General features: G+C 34.6%; 1 protein-coding gene across 1 annotated transcript in view; it reads right to left on the reverse strand.

Moving 5' to 3' along the window:
• The window catches only part of LOC133522693 (mucin-2), a 114682-nt gene that overhangs the window by 49296 nt on the left and 42359 nt on the right, over nt 1-23027 (reverse strand). Inside the window, exon 2 of the mRNA XM_061858105.1 lies at nt 22786-22840. The gene's annotated coding sequence lies outside the window, so the exon portion shown is untranslated. The remainder of the gene's footprint in view (nt 1-22785; nt 22841-23027) is intronic.

Here is a 23027-nt window from a genome sequence, read left to right on the forward strand (position 1 = left end):
TATATGACATCTTTTTTGTATTTATAGTTAAGAAATTACATTGACAGCAATAGTTAAAAAGATTAAGGTCGTTTTGGGCTAGAGGGATAAGATCTTCTATATTATGACCGAAATAAAAGAGATAAGTAGGTATCATCCGCGTATAAAGTTATATGCCCTGTCAGTCCAATTTTGGAGACGTTGTTTACGTATATTCCCTTTCCGTAACTGGCGGAAAGAGAGACCTAAGCCCTCCTATGTGTACACGTTCAACGCAGCTGGCCAACTTTATTGTCACGCGTGCAATAGAGTATTTAAGAGCAAGTTCGGCCTGGCCAGCCACATTAGGGCTCATGCTAGACAACGTCCATAATGTGTTTATTTGGGGTTGCCGTCATCGAAAACGATGAGGAGGACTATATATATTACGTATATTGAGAAAAGCAGCGGGCCTAGAATCGATCCTTGAGGAATGCCACATGATATTAACGTCGGATGGCTGCTGTTGTCACCTATTTTAACAAGTTGTTGTCTTTCAGTAAGGTAAGATTCAAAGATTTTATATGCAGAACCTGTGATACCCAAGTTCCAAAGTTTCTGTAGGAGAAGAGTGTGGCTAACTGTGTCGAACGCCTTTTTTAAATCTATAAAAATGCCTAAAAAAATAAAATTTTATCAACAATATTTACTTTAATTTTTTTTTATCAAATCTGTGGCTGCAGATAGGGTATTTGACTTATTTCTAAAACCGTATTGTTGAGATGTTAAAAAGTCTATATTAGTAAGATGTAAATTGAGACGATTGTACAGTACTTTTTCGTAGATCTTGGATATCACAGGCAGCACCGATATAGGCCGATAATTTTCCGGGTTTGATTTATTACCTGATTTAAAGATAGGTGTCACCCTCGCAACTTTAAGACTGTTTGGAAATTCGCCAATAATAAAGTTTTCATTTAATGCGTTAGTAAGGTTTTCTCCTATAAGGTTAGCAATACATTTTATTGATTTTGTACTTATTTCATCGATACCCGTACTAGTATTAGCATTTAGACTGTTAATGATACTATTTATTTCATCTATGGAGCTTGAATGTATTTAATTCATAAGTAGGCTTTATCGTGCAAATATGTGAGTATATATTTCGTTTTATCTTCGGTTGTTTTTGGCATTAGATCAGATAAATTTGTTTTAATAGACGAGAAGAACTCATTAAAGATTTCGCAAATTTGATGACCATCTTCTACTGTTTGAGAATTAATTATGAGTTTAGGGGGAGCACAGATATCTTTCCATTTATTTTTAGAGAGTGTATTGATCAAATTCCACATTCTTTTCGAATCTCCTTCACAACGTTTGAAAGCTTCGAGATAATACGAATCCGTGGTGCGTTTGATCAATGCACCAACTTTGTTTCTTACATCAATAAATTGATCTTTTTTGTTTATTTACCGTACAGGATCAATATTTAAACGTTCTGCAAAATGTTATTAAATTCCACGCAATTTTAATTTTGTAGGAAACAGTCTCTCTTAAACTATAAATTATTCATTATTCTGAAAACAATCTTTTTTATGAAAATACATACATTATTACGTTTGTAAGCTGTTCTAAGTCGGAAATTATGCTTTCGTACGTGTGTCGTTAGTTTAAATTATACCTTGTTACTGGTTGTTCAAAAATACGTCGAATAAAATTTGTCAAGAATATTTTTCATACATGTCTTTTACAAAATGTCATTATAAATAGAAACTATATTTACAATATTTTAACTAAAACTAAGGTAATGACCTTGAAAATATTTTTATTTAGCTTTGACACACAAACGCAACGGTTTTATTTTAAATATCAAATCAGTTTATTCAATCAAATTAAATATCAGTCAAAAAAACTGTGTACATTGTTTTAGGCCAACCTGTATACGAAAAGAGGAAAAGCTCTAAAACGCAGTAACTAACAAACTACTAGTGACTAAAGTCATAATATTAAAGATGGTCATAAAATATGAATAAAGATAAACGGAGTTGTGGTTAGCTACATCTGCATAAGCTTTGACTGTTATGTCTGTCCCGTTTAGATCCGGAAAAGTTTAGATGCGAGCTGTTCAATTAATAGGGTTGTTTGATTTAATCATTGTTGTTGTTGTTGTGTTGATACTTGTGAGACACATCATTATAATGGTTTAGGATAATCATAATATTATCTTCGATTACCGCGATATAGTTCATGTCATCCACGATGACGCGCAGATTTGTCAAATGTAACCTTTAATAACATAACATTACGAGTTACGAGTCAAGGCACGCGTCTTCGTGAATGACACGATCAATAAAAAAAATTACGTATAATTATTATATAACTGATTATATCACGTATAAACGTATCACGTATATTAACATTTAAAATACATCCAGACGCATATTGTAGTTTTGACAAAGGTGAATATATTTTCCCAAGTCTCCCGTTATCGCTGTAACTGGTTCAAAACTTCGGAAATAATCTGTTTACATAGTTTTATTAGAATAATCACATTAATGAAAGTTATTCAAAACAACGACGTATCAGAATAGACGCGTTGTCATTATGTCCAGGATTAGACTTGCTCAAATAGAAAGTATTTTATTTTTATGGATTTAAATATGTTCGGCATCGTATGTACCCACGGAATAAATAACGGGAACATAGCTACAAACCTCAAGAGTTTCGTACTTTGTATATTTGTTAACAATGTTTTTCTTCAGTACTCACGCTTAACCGTAGACTTTTTATACTTTTCCTATTACAAATACCTTATAGACATAATTATATAACTTTCATCAAACTTAAAACAAAACATAATTTAGGCAACAGAATGGCGTGGCTCCGTTCAATGGTCTACACACACAGTTTTCTCGGAATTTTCTACACACGACACCTTTCTGCCAGAAGTCTCGATGGTTCACTGCGGTGATCGCGGCACGCACATCATCAAGAATTGAAGTGCACGCAGTAGCACAATCAAGGCTGGAACACCCACATCGTATAACCGGTCTTCCGGTGCACCACTTCAATAAATAATAAATACCAAAACAAACAACAAACAGCAAATATAAAAACTAAAACCAAACCTACCTTTCTATATTCTATGATATTAATTCAGGTAACTGTACCTACGTGTACAATCGGACTGTATTAAGGTCAGCAGGGCTTCAAAGTCCTGCAGCCATTTCCGCATCTACACATTACCGTCATCTAGAGGTTATTAGATATCGATCCAGTAATCTAGAACTAATGAGGCAAACGGCGGCAAATTGCAAGCTTATGCGCTCCAACTTAAATATATGTTCGCTGATGTGCGGAAATTGGTGGGTGGTTTAAGTGCATAATTCTAAGGTACTCGTAGAGTTGTTGAAGCGTTATCAGCGTTAAATTCCCACAGTTTGACTTAGAGTGTCTACTTTGCTTAAGGGGGTCCCCAACGCCAACGACCTTCGATCTGAATCCCTTGTTATCTAATTTTTTTTGAAGCTTATCATATTAACAGCAAGGGCTGTAAGCAGTATAGTGTCACATATTTACTTCAAAGTTCACTGTCTTCGAGATATTTCAGCAATCGAGTAACGAAACACGTGTTTTTTTAGACAATGTTTAAAAAATAAAAAATAAAATAAGTGTTCTTTCAAACTCCTTAACAGTATGTATTTATATAGCAATATGTCTATATATATGTAGTAATATCATTTGTGTAACATTGTAAATAATGTTATTAATGACCAAAATTGAAAATAGTTTTTCACGTCAGCAGCTCGAACAAGGGTAATTTGCTGCTTAAAAACAGTGAGAAAAAATAACATTCATGTGACCTTTATATTCGAATGTCATTTCAACGTGCGGGGCCTAATACAAGTTCGAAGTATTTGGATTCCATTGTCTTTGTCCCTTTTACGTCATTAGCACAAGAAAGAGACAAAAAAAGTGCATACGTAATTCAACGGTATATTGACGGTTTATAATAGACCCCCGAAATAAGTCAGACCGCATCGTTCCAAAACACCCGTAATAATTAATTCTTCATTCGTAATAATTAATTATAGAATAAAAACACCATATTTTACGTATTTTATTATACAATGAAAACAATGAACTAATACAAATTTACGCAATTGTTACACAGTAAATAATTCTACTTAACTACTTTTAACGATCTCTACTATAGTTGACAAATAGTAGTATCGGCAATTCGGACCGTATCTTACAAAGTTTTTTTTTACAAAAAAAAAAGTTGTCGATTGAACTGTCAATTGATGTTCGTTAATTCATTATTTTCGTATGATTTTATTGAAATTTCTTTCGTTTTGTTTTATTGCGGTAATTAAAGTTAATTGTTAGAATACCTTCAGAAAACATGAGTGAAATAGTGATGAAGACGGATTAAATTTTTTCAGGTTGTATTTTTTGATGGCTGACTGACGTGAAAATTTTTGTGTACTACACGAGATCAAAGTTATTTACATCTCGTGCGCTTTTGAGTCTCTTACTACGCTCAAGATTCTAAATTATAGAATCTTTCGCTTGCACGGGACTCAAAACAAGCACTCGAAGAAATATCAAACTTTGCTCTCTTGTTAATATTACTTATAGTTGTCATTCTTTCTGAATTATTTTTCTCACAGCACCCACATTCCTGAATTTCTGTTTTGCCCTATGGTTGACTGGTAGAGAATGTCTTAAGGCATTAAGTCCGCCATTTGTACTTAGTTTTATTGTACAATAAAGCTTAAAATAAATAACTAAATAAATAACAGCAAACGAGTAACGAAAAACGTGTTTTTTTTAGACAATGTTTAAAAAATATGTAAAAAAGAAGTGTTCATTTCTTTCAAAATCAAAATGAGAATACCAGAATGGAGAAAAAAGATTGAAAAACCGAGAGCCGTTTGTCTTATAATTCTATCTACAGTGCAAATGTAGGAATAACGACTCAAAACTAGTCAAAAATCGATGTAAGCCGCGGGGAGCCCCTTAACAGTCTTTTTTTATTGTTTTTATTGTTTTAACAGTAACTGTCACACTGACGCATACATAAAATAAAATAAAAAAACCTTAATAACTAAGAGCTTAGTGTACAATAAAATTGAGGTAAACACTTCATACAAACTAAAATGTTGTACTACCGAACGAAATTTAATTCTTTCTTTTATATGAAATATTTATATATTATGAAAAAATGTCACAAACTTATTTAAGTGTTACTACATAATATTGGTGATGGTCTACTTCAAATCGGCATATACATAAATATCAACAAACCTACCACAGTTAAATAATTGTGGAGCAACTTTTGGAGTACAATACCTCCTGTACAAAGTGAATGTAGCTACATTTTATGATACTTACTAAATATATATGAGACTTGTGTATGTAACACTTTTTTATTTATTCTAGGTTTCACCTGAGTGACTCATAAGATGCAAATAAGGAGAATATTTTAACTTTCTATGGTTTCAGATTCCAAATTAGATAGACATGACTACACTGTGCAGCTCTTGAAACTTACCTGCTACTAGCTTACATCAAGACAAAATGACATCATTTCAAAGGCTTAATTTAGCAAAGGAGATCTTCCAGTAGGAGCAAAGTTATAACTATCACACAGTACACTGTACACAGTATACTGTGTGCAGATACTTTTGGTGCATTTGTAAGGATCATTATTTATAAATAGCTTATATTTTGATTATTCTTACTTTTGTCTATGACAAGCTTATAAAAGAGTATCAATTGACTCTTACTTATCACTGGTTCCCGCCATTTTGAATTGTTATAAAAAGACGGGTACGAAGTGACAAGCTGACAAGCGGCCAATTCGAGTACAGACAAGTTATAGTGAAGACGTCTTGGAATATTTATTGTATATTGGATGTTATTATGTTGGTACCAAGCGAATATGTAATGTTTTAGGAGGGATTTAAATCTTCTCGGGTCAGAGGTGTAGGGTTAGAGCCGGCGTAGCTTTATTTGACGTTCATAAGCGCATTGCAATATGCCTACTTGGAAAATTAACTACTTATCTTTATCGTTATCTTTATCTTTAATAAAGTCAATATATTGGTACAAGTATTCGTTTTCATCATCAATCCGGAAATATCCCAACACATTGTCCTACGTAATATTATTGCAGCTCACTGTAACATTTAAAATGTAACAGGGGTTTTAAAGGTTGAGCCTTATTGTTGAGTTTATGTTATTTCGGTTGTTCAATATTTAGGCTGCCTTTCCAGAGGCGGAGATGAGAGTAATCAACTACATTAGTTGTACTTCGCTCCTTAAATGCTATTGGTTGCATCTTATCATGGTTGTTCCTCTTATCTCCGCTTGTCTCCGTGGAAAGGCCGCCTAACGCTACGAAATGTCCAATGTAAAGAAAATCCTAAGTGCTTTTCTTTGAGATAGGAAGCAAACAAGCACACAGGTCACCTGATGGTAAGCGATTACCGCCGCCCATGGACAATCTCAACACTAGAGGGGTTGTAAGTGGGAGTACGCTCTTATCTTGAAGGTTTGAAGGTCATTCCACAGTTTAGCTGTGTGAGGCATGAAGTTTCTAGAAAACGCATGCTTATTAATAATAAAATTCCGTTACTGTTATACGATGTAATTTTTACTTTCAAAGTACCTTAAGCTCGACATTGTGTAGCTTGCGGTCAAAAGTGTGGACTCTAAATTCCCTAAACTGAGTTCAGGTTTTTGCTTTAGAGTAAACAGCAACAGAGTTAGTGTAGACAAGGACACAATATAATTCTACAATGTTATGTTTCTCCTTACTTAGAAAATTATCTTTAAAAAAAAAAGTCGCACGAATCTAATTTAGACAAATATTCTTAACATATGTATTCCCCACGGTAAATAGGTGTGTTGTACGACATGTTGTGACGAGGTACAAATTAACAAAAAATATATCTTTGTAGTAGCTTTTACCCCAGGCTCGTTTTTTCAATTTTGTTACCGGTGTTATTTGTCACCGTTTCTCTTTTTCCCTTATTAAATCCTGTATGAGGCTTATATAGTAGAGCTTACGCCGAGGCACGTTGGATTATCAGATGTTTGTAGAAAAGGCTGATTTTCGTCTCTGAAACTAACTAAAAGGCTTATTATCTGCAAAAACTATCACATATATTTTTTAAGCAAAACAAAAGATCTGGGAAGTATGTATGCTGTATTTCATTCACAAAAAATCTAGCATTAAAATCCATCATCTCGATTTTAACGGCAATTTTAAATAAAAGCTTATTGGAACTGGTCTTTCTCAAAGGCTCTTCAATAAAGCTCTTGCAACCTTCCAATCAGTGTGCATCAGGCTTTTGTGCAAGATAAGACTCAGCCATTCGACACGAAAACAAGGGAAGAATATCGCAAACACAACTCTTTACTACCCTGCACTGCTATGCTCTGCTGTTATAAATAATACAATAATTTCACAAAATACAAGGAATTAAGGACATTGAACAAAGAAATATTCCATTATCAACATCATCATTTTAGCCTCCAGGTCAGGCCTGCAGGACGAGGAGCAGGCCTCTCTTTGTGTACGCCACTTATCCCGGTCCTGGGCTAATCCTCCAGAAGTGTCCCGCGATTTTTCGAATGCCATCCACCCAACGAGCCAACGGACGCCAGGCGCTTCTTTCATCCGAAAGCGGCCACCAATCCGTCGACATTTTGGTTCACATGCCATCCATCAAGAAATTTTTAGACATCAAAAACTACCGCATAATTCATAGCTCCGGACGAGAACTGTAAAAAATATCACATTATGTTCATCAATCACAATAAAAAATGGAACTGCAGTGAATTTTGAGCGAGCTTAATGTTCGCCAGCAAAGCCGGTGGTGCCATCAATGTTCATTAGAAGTAAAAAGCTTTCCGTGTAATACAGCGCATGCTTGATATTTTAATGTAAAATTATACAATGTATTTATTCACGTATAGTGGAGCCCTTAACCACATATAGTACAATGCATTGTATCGACAAATCACCCCCCATACGTATGTTTTTTCTCAACCATTTTAAAACTGCACCCTTTCAAAGTTTTATGGTGCCATACACTACTGCACTTGGTTAATATACCGATAAAAATCGTCGATATAAAATTGTTTTTTTTTTTAATTTTATCTTTTTTTACGAAAAGCAAGGTCGTTGATTGTACTTTTTATTGTTAATTGATAGAACAGGATATCAGCTAAAAGTTGACATCTAAATGATAGCCCTAGTTAAAACCTTTCATAAGTTACACGAGTCCATCCATGACCTTCTGTAATGTAATCACTATTCCCTCTTTAAATAAGTAACAATGAATGTTTTCGCATATTCATCCACATATGACGTCATTGAATTCATCGTGTTAAGTTACTTTAGTTTAACGAATGTAGTTTTCAGGAACCAAAGCAAATCGTTTAAAACTAGCAGAGTTTTTGCAAATAACAAGTTACAAACAAGTGGGAAAAACCAACACGAAACATTGTTTCCACAGTTTTATTTTTTAATTAAATGTAACCTCATTCCCTGCAAGGTGCCAGTTTGACACCGCATTAGATCGTTGTTGGTATTTCCTGGACAAAAATAGCTACACTACGCTTCGTTAGCTGGCAAAGAAAAGAGACAAGTGTCAGAAACCAACGACATTTTCGCAGAGTAAGTTTTTATAATGAATTTCTTTCTTGGAACAATCTATCTTATAAATAATAGTATTATAAACAGTCGTGATATAATAGAGAGGTTTTTAGTCGAGTACCATGTTTAAGCAACGAAGCTTGCTGAGTTGCCTAAGTAAAGTACGAGGTTGAAAGCTTGGTTAAAAAAAAAGCTTGTAAAAATAGTATTTTATACAATACTATTTCCACGAGTTATCTAAAATAATACTTTTGTTTACTATAAAACCTAAATAATTAATGAGAATTAGTAAGTATCTCAGTAGACATGAACTCGCGACTCCCGCGCTCTCGCCCCACGCCCATTTAGTACTTTGTATGGGAGCGCGGCGGCACGTGATTGGTAATTTTTTTAATTTGAATATATCGAAATGAACGCTATAGTTGAGTTGGAGCCCATAGATGAAATCTTAATTCGGCCATTACAGTCGAAGAGTAGAAAAAAGATGTTTTTTGTATTAAGAATGACTCACAGTAGAACGGTCCAGGTCTGGGACTCGTCCTAGGCGTAATGAGTTCGTTTTTTATGGTGGCTGTTCGGTGACCACGCCATGCTTTCTATGAAAAACAATATGTCACCCGCTTCATCTAGCGTGAGTCATTTTTATGGTAAGCCAAATATAAAAAAAAAGCTTATATTTTATGTAGTATCATTTACATTAAATTAATGTTAACGTATATTAAATAAATTATGTGTACTATGGTTAATAGCATACAATAATCTGACATAATATTGTTTGTATCGTTAATGTTATCATAAAATAAAATATACCATTTTACGAGTATCAGACAGTATTTACATTATTTTTATAAACTACGGAATCCTAAAAAGTACGTTTGATTGATAATGTTACAATTTGTATAATTATCATATCATATCATATCATATCGTATCATATCATATCATATCATATCAAGGTAAAATTGGTTTGTAACGTTAAACTAAATTACCTTGTTTGTAAAAAATGTTATTCCGTTAGTATACAAAATATTGACGCACTTACGAAGAACTTACATTTTTTGAAGATTAACGCTCATTCTCAACTACAAAACTTACCCAGTTTTCGTGTAAAAAAACACCCAGTTAAAGTAAAAGAGTAAACTAACCGGCCAATTTCCAGCATGCACCGAAGTGTACTCGGTGTCTGCTCTGATTTGTTGATCTGCGCCGAGTGCCCTACATTCTAGACAAAAGCCCGGCTTTCATGAGCCAGCGACCAATTTACTTCTCACACCATTTTTCCTCGTACTTTGTGGGGTTTATGAGATTTGGTAAAATGAGGTTGGTGTTTGATGAAGATTAGTTTATGAAAATGATGGAAATATTCATTTACGAGTATTATATAAGTAAAAAATCTGTTTCAAATATAATTTTTTTAAACAAGATCTCATTGTTACTTATCGTAGACATCACAATGGATTCATTTGAGAAAAAGCTATAAGAATTTTAACAAAACCAGTTTTTATGTACGTACAGTTAATGTGTAAGTACGTAACCGTGACTAAGCTGAATGAAATCGACGCTTTGGTAATGTTGAATATGAATATAGATATTTGCAATCTAGTTTTCTGTCACCGAATATAGTCCAGTAAATTAAATTTAATGATCAATTTGCGATCAAAAATATATGCAAATACGAGCTTCAAAATATGTTAATAAGGTTAACCACAGCTCGAAACAGATAATTTTTAGATTTGGCTTGAAATTGTCAGCCGGTAAAGCCAGTTCTGGACCAATTAACACGTAGTAACGCGAATTTGCAGAATTTCAGCCCCATATGTTTTGCGAGGATATTTGTTTCCTGTTTAACGATGAGTGTAAAAATAAACCGTTCGTCTACTGGGTGCAAAATTAATAATTTAATAATGAAGCTCGCTTATATGGACAGCCAAGCGTTGAGCAACTAAACTGAAGCGACATAGGGTAAAGTTCTCAATAAATTATATTAAAAATACCTTGATATTGTCATATATTGTTGTAGGAAAGTCACAATTGATTCCTTGAAAAAGTTTCATTATGCCCAAAACTGGGTAGTTATCCTACGCGCCAACGAGATCGCTGTCGCGACAACAAGGACAATTACTTTACTTTATAACAAGGACCATATAAAGCGACAGTTGTCAACATGTCAAGTACATGATTTAACAGAGAATATCGGGTATTTTCTGTCAATAATAGCCTTCCGTGTTGGATGGTCTGCCATCTTGTGGTCTAAATCGAAAACTTAAACTTGACATTGACACTTCACAAATGAATAAATGCTGCCCCTCAAAGTTCACGCTAATTCATTATAATTATTGAGGTTCTTGACATGAACTTATCTGTCACGTGATAAACGCGATCATAACACGACTTTGTACAACCATCTCATCGTGTAAATTGTGAATGGTTGTAAATAGGCGAGCACGTTGTTGCAATCAATAATGGTTATTAATTAACCAGCCTCGCGCGTCGCCCGATTGAGATAAACGCGTTTTCCAATCGCCTATGGTTATTTTGGTGTAAAATTGCTGGTAATTTTCACTTCAGAAATAACCATAAGTAAGTAGTATAGTTTAGCCTAGAGACACATTATAACTAAAATTTATGCAGATGCATAATCAAAGTCAAAAGGAATAGCCTCATTTATACATTAATAAAATAAATAACGGTTTTATATATAATTTCATATATAAAATATTTTAGATTTAGGTAATTTCATGATTCATTTTAACAGTAGTTTTCAATATGTGTCATGGAGTTTCAAAGAGGGTGCGGGGTGTTAGGGTCGGAAACGCGCATGTATATTATTATTATTATTACATCACAATACTTCTGGAGTTGCAGGCGTACATAGGCTACGGTAACCGCTTACCACCAGGCAGGCCTTATGCTTGTTTGCCACTGACGTAGTATAAAAAAATGAAGGTCCTCTTTTCGAGTAAAATAAAGCTATTTTCCTTCCTTCCTTCTCTATTTTCTTAGCCAGTCCCTCACTACTGCAAATCATGAACACTTAGGTACATTTGCAGCCCTAGTGATTTATCTACATCGTCTTTGATCTGTTGTTGCCCCTTAACATGCATTTGAATTTGACTAAGGTGGCTATTTTTACTTGGTCAAACTTTGTTGGTGGAGGATTCTTGGACATCATGGCCAAAATAAGAATCTTTATCTTTACACTATGATAATTATTTACTCCCAATGAAAGAGTGGTTGTAAAATAGTCATGTTACAGAAATGAACCATCAAACAGTATAAATCTCCCTGTTATCCGACACTTACTTGTTGATTATTGAATCATCGCTTATGAAGTTTTACTACAAAAATGCACTTTCTGACGCTATTTAACCTAAACGATGATTTATCACACGATAAACGCCCTCATAATACGAATTTTATTAGGTACCGCCGCTGCAGCGTCGATGTAGATCAATAATGGTTGTAAAGCCGGTTACACACTTGCAGCTAAATTGGAATGTTATACCTAAAAAGCACTAATTTCCTTGATTGCGGCAGAGTGGCAAAAGTGCAAAATTTTCCCTTCTCTTTTGATCGTTTCTATGGCCTGTATATATACCCTTTGAGGTCTTATTAGCAATGTGTCAAAGAGAATTTTCAAAAATTGCAAAGCTCCATGAAATGTTCTCGGTATTATTTTCTGCACGTTTATTGCTAAACCTTCTTACAGTTACTTTCAATTGTTATGACACTTGAAATAGATGCCAATGAGTGACGAAAATTTTGAATGAAACAGTCATCAACACGAACATTGAGTAACAATCCCTGATCTGAACGCGAATTTTCTAAGTGGAAACTTGCAAGGGAATTTTCTCATGAATGTTTCCAGGAATTTTTAGAAATTTTCAGAATGTGCTACAATTTGCACATTGCTAGGTATTATCAATGAAATGCTATTGTCATTTATGTTTAGTGGGCTGTTCTCACACCGAAGGTCAGCAATGTGTATAGACTAGAAAAATCCAGATTTCCGTCACGCGCCCTGTATCTCTGCGGTAGTTGTGTGACTAGCCTTAAAGCGAGAACGTCGATGCAATCAATAACGGTTATTAAGCAGCCTCGCGTCGATTGAGATAAACGTGTTTTCCAGCCCACCTTAACCGCAAATACATATCTCCCTAGAAACCTAGGATTTGACATGGACAAACTAGACATCGGAATTTATATTACAAATAGAGCAAAGTCATTTGTACTTGTCGTGGATACGTTGCTGCTTGTGCCAGTAATAAAAGATGACTCTTTTTAAGCCCTATATAACCTTCCATAATCCTTAGCCCTATAAACTCTTCGAACATGTTTTAATTCTCGTTCGAAATTCAAAATATTTGCTCGCGTAGCGTGATTTATAAAGGAGAGGAGGGTTTCTCCTTTATAAATGATGGGTTAGCTTAGCATGGCTTATTCAGCGTCATTTTTTTTTGCCCGGGGATCGCTCATTTATTTTTGTGGTTAGATTGTTGCTAGAGCGGACCTACCTATGCATATGTTGCACCAAGTTAAATAGCACAAAGTGAGGGAATGTCATTAAAAATATCATACATCATAATTTTTTTACGTAAATAATGACATAGCCACACTTTATCATCTCAAATGCAATGCACAGTTAATTTGATCCGACTCTACACATGTGAACGACGTGAACGTGTATAAAGCCCATGTAAGCAAGTTCTGCACCGACTTGCTTGACAGAGCAAAATGTGGAACAATTATTATTTAAAACGTCATATTCGTTATCGAAATAATCGCGCCAGTGTCCCGGAGGGGTAGGCCGAGACCACAGATTTCCACTTGCCACGATCCTGACATACCTCTTTTGCTTCTTTCATTCTCATAAAATTCCTCATACGCGCTCGCCGGTTTAGGGTGTTCTTGACCTGGCATTTCTTCAGAGTTTTCCCGATTTGATCAGAGTAAATTCGCCGAGGTCTACCCATTCCAATTCCCTCTTCTACTTCTCCCTTATACACTCTTTATTAGCCTTCTTTCACTCATTCTTTCCACGTCATATTAAAATAAAGTTACGTAACTTAAAAATAAAATGGAATAGAATAGTCTCGAATCAAATGAATATATTTAATAGTCTAGACAGGCTATTTAAACCTCGATGACGCATTAACATCGACGTTAAACGTCAGTTACGCTGTCACTTTCGCCGTTAAAATCATTTCAATGTTGGAACGAACAGTATTCATGTGAGAATTTACTATTTATTGCCGACTCAATTTCATCGTGGCAAAAAGTTTTTGTGTCTTATGGTTATGAATTAAATCTCTCTGGTTTCCTTCCAGGTAACCTTGAAGGTGCCATATTGAGCTTTAACCGCTTAGAATTTTTCATTGAGCTTGCTCGTGCTCGTGGTACGAAGTTACACGAAGTTTCGTCTTACTTATCGAAATGAGCTGGATATTATATGTCCTATATTAAGACTACTGCAGTTAAAAGATTAAGTATAACAACTTTTTCGTGTCATTGAGTATATTTTTACAAATAATACTGATACCTTTACCGGAATTAAAAAAAACTCATGCACTTTGATAAGTCTTAATGATAGTTCATCAGTAATACCTATATAGCTACAGGTATGATTTACCAGAAACCAATAGAAAGAGACGAAACGGACACTTAACGATGTCGTTACTAAGTATAGTTATTGTTTATTACACGCATATTGGACACGCAATCATAAACAATAAACATTTCGGTCAAGTATGAGGCGGGCTCGCGCGTTGAGGATTAAATTAATTTTACCATAAACATGGTTTCAATTCAGAAGAAAAATCAATGTTCCTTCCTTACAATTGTAAAGCATCAATTATAAAATTACAAACTAGTGGTACTGAGTGGGGAGCTGTAAACCTGTTCTCGCGTTAAAATGAATAAGTGTAAATATGAAAAATACTTACAAATAGTTCATTGAATAGTTATGAAAGTGAGCTCACAATGGTCTTAACCGCCATAGACGCTATTGGTTTAAGTCCTTTATGCCAATTTCCGCATTTTGAAATGATTGAATTCCGAAAACTGGATATACAAAAAAAATGTTGAATATTGAATCTGGTCACAAAATTTACCGAGATAGAGAACAGAATCTTGACATACGAAAGCAATGCCCGAGTTAAAAGAAAGACCTTCGCTAACACTACAGTCAATTAGTTAACAGTTTTTGGAAATTAGTATAGTCAAGTTAAGAAAAAGTATGGAAGTAAGTCGTGTAGTCGTGCTTTTTTTGGATTTGTTAGATGGCGCAACTAGATTGTTTCCCCCGAGTTGCACCGTTTCTATTATGTACGGAAGACCGTTAAATTGTAGGTATAAACTATAAAGTGCCGTAATTTTGGAGTAAATTAAAAGCTATTAGGTTCAAGCTAAGTAGTGTATAGAGAACACCTTGGTGCATAGTATATCTTAATTAAAAAGATGTGCAATGTATGATACCCTAAAAATTTTTTTTTTCGATTGCGGCTCGAGGATAAGTCAGTCGGTTGGTGCAATCTCAAGTTAAGCTTTTTAAAGCATTATAAACATTCAGTTAACTTTGCACGCCTGGGCAAATTATGGAACATGTATTTTTAATTATTTTGTACATTGTGCTTCGGGGGAAATTAAGAGAGACGTGAAAATTTTAAAAACGGTACTCATCTAAAGACACTACATTTGCACTAAATAAAAAATAGATTTTTTTTACCGGAAGTTTGTCAAAAAGTAAATAGAATTAATCGCAACGAACTGCAAGCGAAGGTGGTTGGCCGCACGCGGCGCGGGGCGCGCGGCGCGGGGAGATAGCGCAGCGCGCAGCTAGGGTTTGCAATATCCGACAATTTTTCGGATCCGGATACATAGAAATAGGATATCAAGAACGACTGTCAAACTTCAAAAGTGCGACCAAAAATGAAATGCAAGTTTGTGCGTAAATTGTCAATGTGAGATCAAAAATAGTGATGTCATGTTACAACATATTAATAATCTATCGGTGTATGACCTCTTTATCGACTACTTATTCAAATGTGTTTGATTGTATAAAAAAATGTTATACGAGTAGGTATGAAGTCGCTTCCCTTAGGGTCATATAGGGCCCAATAGGTGCCTTTGATGAAACCAGCACCATATTTTAGTATGTTGTTAAGCATGTTATTTTGACTAAAAAACCATCGGGAGACAGTTTCTAACGTGGTTAAGTCACCAGTTATGACGTCATCAAAATGGCCGGTGCCGTGTTCAGGATATTGCGTATACCACAGCAAGTATATCACATGTAAGCTTGTGTGGGGTGTCATAAAAAGCAAAATTAAATGCGCTGCAATATCGTTTATATATTTGACCTTGTAAATACCATAGTTTGCGAGAAATTTTAAGTTTTATTTAAATTTTCCCGAAAAGAAATCCGTTTTTTGTTTTCATCAACTTTACTAGTAACTTTACAGGAAGACATTGTATCAAGATATGAATGCTACATTAATAAGCTATAAAATTCCATTAAAATTTTGAAAATCGGTTTATAAACAAGCAAATTACACTATTTTTGTTCCATACCGGATGACACCACCAAGAGTCGGATGGCTGTTTCAATACAATTTGCAAGGCAAATGATGTTTAAGTAAAGGTAACTTAAAATATTTTCGATAAAAGTATTATTATCAAAATTAACAATACTGTTAAAGTTACACACTAATTAAACAAAAATATTTTTTTTTACGTATTATTTTGTCCCAGAGCATGCACCTTCGCATGCGCAAAGCATAGTGTATTTAAATCCGTGTTTTACTCCCCCACACCCTGTACAGCATTCTTTGCACTTGCAAGACAATAGCTCCTTGCAGAGGTGTACGCTGGTCCATCATTTTTCTTTCGCCAAGCCTAGTTGCAAGAATCTAGCATTTGTGGGTCGCTATTCAGGTAAATTGGTCCCAATGTGGGTCTGTTAAGCCCTTTTTATATGCTGTAGGAGAGCATCCTGTTGAAGGAATATACTCGATCGCTCTGGTTTTTCCTAATCAAAACCAAATCCTAAACAAGATCATCCTCGCAGTATTTACATTACCTATTTGTGTCCCTACTGGGAAGTTATATGTAGGGTTTGCAATTAGAATATTGTGATGTTCTAATTATTCGAATATCCACCAAAATAAATATCCGAATAAACTGATTTAGATAACAAAGAAATAACGTTTTTAACTATGTTTTAATACAATGATATCACCCCAACTAATTTTAAATGATTACTTGATTACTATAATAGGCTAATAGCTAACATAATGTTATCTCTAAAACCGTACTTAATAAGGAGGGTTTATATCTGGATTAGCTGGTGCATAGTTGGAAATACATCCAATGCCTCACCTCATGTTCATTCGTCATGAAATACTAACTATGAAAGCAATACTTACTTACTTCACTGGATCAGTGACCCAAAAAGAATCTTGGCCTTTGATACAAGAACAACGTCACTCTGCTCTATTCTGCACCACTCCACGCTAGTTGGATACTCCGAGGGCGTTTTAGGGCTACTCTAGCTCCCTATTTTTCCTACGCTTTCATCTTCTCTATCTTCATCTCTGATAGGTCCCAGAATATTCCGCCAGAATTTCGTCTTCTTCACTAAGAACTTGTTCTTTTTTTTCTGATTCAGAGTCCAATGTCCAGATGTCATTCATCAAAATCTAATTATTGTCTTATAGACTTGAATCATGGACAGTCTACTGATCAGCTTGGACACTAGAACTCGACGAAGCGCTGCTGAGCATCTTAGGGCATTTTGGATTCGAACATCTATCTCCTCTTCCCGATTACTTTAGGTAGGTCTTTTCTTTTCGATCTGCGGTGGCAGCATGGTTCTATTTTTATCACTTGTCACTATGCCCTTCATGACAAATGATAAAGAGCCGACCATCTTAGCCCTATTCATTTGGAGATATTCTAGTGGTTGATTATCAGACCAATTTTCTCTCCTTCCTACTCTACTATCCTAGCCTTGGCCTTCAGGTTGCTTTTGTTTTGAGCCTATAGCCCCAAGTCATCAAGATATCCAATGATCTAATGTTTGCATTAAGCAACATTCGCATTCATTGTATAAAGTTACTGCGTGACATGATGTACCTATCAAAATTGATGTGCTGTTAGTATTTGAATTGATTAAATATATGAAAATACTATATTTAAATGACAAAATGGTATGAAATTATTCATAAATTTCATTAGAAAATTGTTCCGGTTATAGGTCAATACAATAACCATATTTAACGGATCCGTAATATCCGGATCTTATGACCCGATCTATATTGTTCCGAGACAGTTTGTTTGACACTTTTGACGGGCAACGAGCACAAATCTTTCTTCTGGCATTAAAACGGAACTATTGTTTTAAACAATCATTGAGTGAACTAAGTAGTCTAACGTTTTCGTAAGTATATGGAAAAACGCGATTTTTCGAATTTAACAAACATTGAGCGTACCTGTATTTAATTTGTTGACTGTCTGTCTACATACTCAGAAACCCTACTATTTTTGCAGTACATGCCACTACTCGTGCCTCAAGAGCCGTGTTTCGTCGGTGCATCTACGCGCGTTCCTTCTCTTGCCACTAATCACGCGCTTGTCGCTTCTGTGTATTTATTGCTCTACGTTTTTGGTACTTGATTACAAAACTGCATGTTCCGTATAAAAATGCCAATTTTTTATGGGGTGCGAATGTAAACAAAATCAAATGAATATGATTGCATCAATTTCCAATAGTATTAAAATTTCCCCCGAAGTACAACGACAGTAAAACATGAAAAAACTACTTTCCGGGTGTCGCACCATGGTGCGAATTTGACATTGGATTTAGATATTTTTTCTAATTATTTACTCAATTTGCACCGAGTACATTACTTTCCCCAGACCCGCAATGGCCAAAATAGATTTTTTTTAATGTTGTTTTTTTTTTACCTGTTCCGTAGCTTAAATTAACATAAATAACACGTGCGAATTTAGATATAAGTGTTGTAAAACGTACGCCAAATTACACCGAGTACACCTTTTTTCTCTTCTTAGTTATAACCATTACATTATTTTCAGCCGATTTCACCCCTTTCCGGGGGGGGTGAATTTAGTAACGATTGTATAAAATTCGATTTTTAGCCCATACAAAACAATCCGTAGTGATTTTATTAGTCCTTAGAATTAGTTCCTGACTTTAGTGAAATTTGAGTTAATTTGACCGTACTAAATAATGTTAGTCAGGCCACGACTCGATATTGTTATTAATGCAGCTGACTGTCATAGCGGTTTTTGAATGGTAGCAGTCAGCAAGACGGCGCGGAAATTCAGCCGTTATTGGAAAGTATCTTTAATATCAGTAGGTAAGTTTCAAAGTCGCAATTATAAAATAATCTTATACATTCGTGGCTGCATGATATGGCCTTATTGCTGCTGCCAAATGACAATATCGACTTATGGCAAAATATCAATGTCTTTAATATGCAAATATTATAGAAGCCATAGAAGGTTTATTAAGATCTGATACATGTGATACATCTCACGGAACCCTAAAAAATAATATGCCACAATCACGGCACTACGTTCATCACAAACCAGTGTTTAAACGCCAGTCCTCACGCTTTCTTAGCGGAAAACTGAATCAACTCTAAAACAGACCCATTTTCCTTGGAAATAACTTAGCAAGAGGCTTAAATAGGATGATTTAATTAAGTTAATCTTGAGATTGCTGCGCGGAAGTTAGGGAACTACATATTTATGAATGCAGATTTCTGAGAAATATCTTTGGAAATACTTGTAGAAAACCGCTTTAATCAAGTGTTTTATACAATTTTTTCTGCTCATTGAGTAGATGTTTAGAATAGACGAAGATTGAGAAGTGTAATTTTTTAACGGGTCAATTAAATACATACCTATTAAAGTATCTTATTTTAAATGTTGGAGGCACTTATTTTAGCTTAGTGGATAATAAACCGTCCACATTATCAGTGTATTTAACTACAAAATAATGATGATTATATTAAGTTATATTAGTTTTATGAGTACTAAAGCAATAAAATATCTTATAAAGTGTACTTTTATTAAATACCTGATTTTATTTCATATAATTATTTATCCAAGGAATTACTTCCTGAATCTAGATAGGCCAACTTCCCGTTTCATCCCGAAGCTGGTCAGAATGTTAATGACGTAAGAAACAGGAAATTAATCTTAGCATCGCAAAAATATTCAATAACAAGTATAAACACTATCTCGGCTGGTCAGGGTTACCACACGTCTGTACTTTTTGGACTTTATAACAGACTGTCTGGAATATCGAAATATCAGATCTGAGATCACTAACAACTGGACATAAAACATATAACTGCACTCGTTTTGTAGGTAATTTCGTTTTGTTGCTTCAATAAATTAAAAAAAAAAGCTAAAACCATAAACGGAGAAAGATGGAGACCGTATTCATATAGTACAGTCAGCATCAATAGTAGCGGATGAAACAACGCGCCAAAATTATCCCAGATAACTTTTCCAAATATTGATATGTTTCTAAAATTCACATTCAAAAGCATATCTTTTACGGTCTTAGTTCTTCTATATTTAAGACATCACTTTTTGTTAAGCTGTTACAGAATAGTAGATACTTATGAAGCGTTATTTGATCTGCTATTTTTGTTGCTGACTGTACGAGTATTAATATGTTAATAATTACAAAATCATAACATGGATGAAACGTTTCGTCAGTGTCCAAGTAGGTGTCTCAAACTTGCTTTAAACTGCTATAATGATGAATGAATGAATAAACTTTATGTAGCATCGGAATAAGTTATTTTAGATTATGAAGTGCCGCTTACGCGTTAGTACGAGTAAATTTCTCACCAACGGACGCAAACTGCAGCAATTAGGATGCCGTTCAAATCCACTTACTTACTGAGTGTCATTCAATTGGTTGTTCACAACGAAATACTCGAACATGTAAAATACCTAGACATGAGAAGTAGGTATGAGAACTTTTTTCTGGTGTTTTTTTTGGGCATATTTTTGACCATTTGTCACCGAAAAAGAAACTCCTATATACCTGTTATACCTGCAAATCTTCAGAAAATTCTTTTTTTTTACATGTTGGAAAACAATTTCATGGAATACTTCTTGACAAATATTTTTTAGTACAATTTTACTGATGCCACCTTCTTAATTTTATTGATGCCAGCTTGACTTATATCTATTATCAGGGATTTCCTTAAAAGTTTAGGAAGGGTCTAGCAGCCCTACATAAAGCCCTTATAAGATATTCTTATCGGGCTCCGGCTTCGATGAATTCCGCGATAGGCATACAAATCCGGGTCTTACGTGTTTCGTGATTGTTTTGTTATTTATTACATTTACTTTTTGCCTTATGAAATTTGTGGGGTTCGTGAAGAAAAAGATAAGATTTACTTACTCGTACATAGGTGACGCTTCTGAGGAAAAGGTGGTATTTAGGTATACAATTTGAAATTGTTGTGATTATAGATAATTTATAAAGTACAAATTAATACGTGCATAAGCCAATATGGGTACCTAAAATTAAGAACACATCCATGAAATCAAATAACAAAAAATGCATTTGAGTTCAAAGAGAATGCAAGTTGAAGTGAAGGTTAAAAAACCTCCCTTTTTATCATACAATAAGTAAGAGTCGATCAAGCACCCCATCATGCCCCGTAACATGTAACTAATAGGAAAACTAATCAAATTGTTCCCGTATTCTCGCTCATAAAGTTCCAAATTCAAAATAGATTTCCATTAGCTATTACGGCTACAATGTGGTAGGGCAGAACTCTCTCATTACTAGCATTCTTTCATTTTCGTGCCGTCGGAATAAGCAAATTGAACAAAATCGGAAGGCATTTAATTTAAAATGTCAAGTAGCCAACTGTTTATCGTATCCTTGCCCAACAAATTCGAAATTGAAACTGGGTTTTTCATAGCTGTGGCTACTAAGTGTGTTGTAACAGAACTCTCGCTATATATCCCGCACTTCCTTTCTACCAAACAGCGAGACGTAACGAGCATTATTTCATTACCGCGCGGTCGGCATAAGCAAATTGGACCGGGACCGCAAACCATTTTGGTCAATCGAGTCACGTAAGCTACATAACGTGGCGTAACACCTGTATCGGAACCACGGTTATCAAATTGATATATACAGGGTGACCTTAGCCATTGGACAAACCCTGAAATCCCACGTAGGGTTACTTATCAGGAATGACGTTAATATTTTTTTAATTAGAACAAAAGATAAAAAAATATTTTTTTCGAACAAAAGTTATTTGCAATAATCGACAACAAAAAGAAACACACTGTGTTAATCTTTGGCAGTATTTTTGACAATGTGTTCGAAATATTTGATAATCTTGACCTTTTTCAAAAGTCAGAAGCATATTAGTGTCATAAATAAAAAGGATAATCAAAAAGGTCGAAGAAGGTTCCATACTATTCTTTGAGGATATTACCTAAGGAGTTACTAACACATACAGGCTGCTTCAAAGTAAAAAAAGGTAATTTGTTAATTTCTTCGAAACCGCTACACCGGTTGTTATGATGCACTGGTTCTAAATACCCTAATGCATATGTACATTTAGGCTTTGTCCAATGGCTAGGGACATACTGTATATATATAGAATTGATGATAGTTATCCATTGTAAACCGATGTCTTAGAAGAGAGTAAGAGATTGAACTGAGAAACTCTTGGTGTCTCTTCTCTTTTCTGGTATATTTTTTGAACTGCTAAAAAGAGCAGACTAGGTACCGTAGATAAGTAATTGTAAAATAGCAGTTGTAGCCTTTTTTAGAATTTAACAATTGAATATTGTGTTGTAAAAAAACACAAAATTTTGATAAATCGAGTCAGACACATAACATGCCGTAGTTACGTCGTACTTTATTTGATAAACAGATTTAATAGTAGGTTATGTGACTGCTACGCAAAGGCATTATTCACTCGTGTGATTCTTTTATGAAACGAATGAAATGAGTTTCATTTCGAATAAAACGTCATCTCGACTGATATTAGAATAAAGGTCAAATCAAATTAATTTGTTTCTCAGAGATATTCAAAATTTTGATGCAGAATTGTAAATAAATATTAATATTTTGCAGGACTTACTTTTTATGAATGCTCTCCCAGGACAATTTTGCAGCTGATTCTGATAAAATTAGATCTGTAAACAAATTAATTGACATTAATAACAGTTCTGACAAAACTAAGTAAGTAAAGGTAAGTAACGTATTCATACAATAAAGGGACGATATATATGAAGAACAGAATAGATTTACTATTATTGAATCAGTGAGCTACATCTATGGCCATGACGTCACGTCGTCAATTTCTATTTTTTTATTTTAACA

The sequence above is a fragment of the Cydia pomonella genome, chromosome 11 (genome assembly GCF_033807575.1).
Source record: "Cydia pomonella isolate Wapato2018A chromosome 11, ilCydPomo1, whole genome shotgun sequence".
In the NCBI taxonomy this organism is placed as follows: Eukaryota; Metazoa; Arthropoda; class Insecta; order Lepidoptera; family Tortricidae; genus Cydia; species Cydia pomonella.